Source organism: Cynocephalus volans, chromosome 16 (genome assembly GCF_027409185.1).
Source record: "Cynocephalus volans isolate mCynVol1 chromosome 16, mCynVol1.pri, whole genome shotgun sequence".
In the NCBI taxonomy this organism is placed as follows: Eukaryota; Metazoa; Chordata; class Mammalia; order Dermoptera; family Cynocephalidae; genus Cynocephalus; species Cynocephalus volans.
Window position 1 is genome coordinate 21879373 of NC_084475.1, and position 1523 is coordinate 21880895.

At 38.4% G+C, this 1523-nt stretch overlaps 1 non-coding gene across 1 annotated transcript; it reads right to left on the reverse strand.

Moving 5' to 3' along the window:
• Positions 1 to 1032: 1032 nt before the first annotated feature.
• LOC134365322 (small nucleolar RNA SNORD59) lies at positions 1033 to 1103 on the reverse strand. Its single transcript, XR_010022027.1, has one exon. It is a non-coding gene; the product is annotated as a small nucleolar RNA SNORD59 (small nucleolar RNA).
• Positions 1104 to 1523: the final 420 nt, after the last annotated feature.

The window sequence follows — 1523 nt, forward strand, 5'->3', positions numbered from 1 at the left end:
AATTAACAAAAATTCAAAATTGGTGCTTTAAAAAGACATCAAATAAACAAGCCTCTAACATGACCAATCAGGAAAAAAGAAAGAAGACATAAATCAACAATGAAAGACAGAACATACTAAAGAAGTTTAGAGATTAACTGATAAGAGAATACTACAAGCAACTTTATGCCAATAAATCTGAGTGGTAAGAGGAAATGGGAATGTTCTAGAAAAATATTCAGAGACTGAACATATAAACAACAGTGGCCACATATGCCAATAGAACCCCACCCACCCCACAGCCTCTGCAGCCATCGGCCCAGAACAGTTAGGACTTGATCCGTAACTAGTTTTCGTCCCTGCTTCCAACTCAGGACCAGCCAGAGAAAGCCAAATACGCATCCCGATCCAGTAGCAGAGAAGCACCCGCTGTGCCGAGCCTGCTCCGGCTTCCCAGAGCCTCCCGTCGGGGCGTGCCTGGAGCCCCTGCAAAGCTCCACCTTCCCTGCCTGTCTTCAAGCCTCTGCCAGACAAAATAATCTCTGTTCTCATTTGGGTGGTCTTTGCTCATATCCACAATATAAGTTACTGAAACTCACACACACACCCCCAACACCAGATCTAGCTGTTTTACAGGCAAAATTTTTTTTTTTTTTTTTTGTGGCTGGCTAGTAGCAGGGATCTGAACCTGTGACCTTGGGGTTACAGGGCTGTGCTGTAACCAAGTGAGCCAACCGGCCAGCCTACGGGTGAATTGTTACTGAACATTCATGGAACAGAAAAATCCATGTCTTAAAATGTTCACAGAAGGCTGGCATGATCTCAACTCTAAAATGAAAATTGAGACCAACCTGATCCTAAATAAACTATTAATAAATTGAAATCAGGTGCATATAAAAAATGTTAGACTTCATGATCCCGTTGAGCTCATATCTGGATTTCAATGTCAGGAAACTGATATAGATAGATAGATAGATAGACAGACAGATAGATGAGTTCTGCATTCCCAAATAAGCAAATTTCAGAAAAAAATGTGCTTCATTCCATCTTTTTCCTTCTCAGAAATGGCATCTGGCTTCAGCACACTCAGAAGAACAAAAATCAGAAGCTGCTCATCAGTAAGGAGGAAACTGATGACTGTAATCTGCATTACACCCTAAGATGAAAGGAAAAAAATCCACAGTCGTCTCAACAGCTGCAGGATGAGCATGTGATACAACTCAATACTTATGATTAAAAAAAACAAAACCTTAGCAATCTAGGAGTAGAAGAGTAATTTCTTGATCTGATGAAGGACATGTCCTTAAAAAGATATAGCAAGATAAAAAACTATAAATTACAGAAAAGATAGACATTTGATTATACAATATATTTTTTTAATATGCCTGGCAAAAGACTCTGTAAACAAATAAATATACACACAAATAACAGACCAGGAAAATGTTTGCAAACTATATGATTAAAGGTTCCTAATATACTAATTGTGCCAACAAAGTAATAAGAAAAGAACAATATGATATAAAAAAAGAGGGGGCTAAAATTAT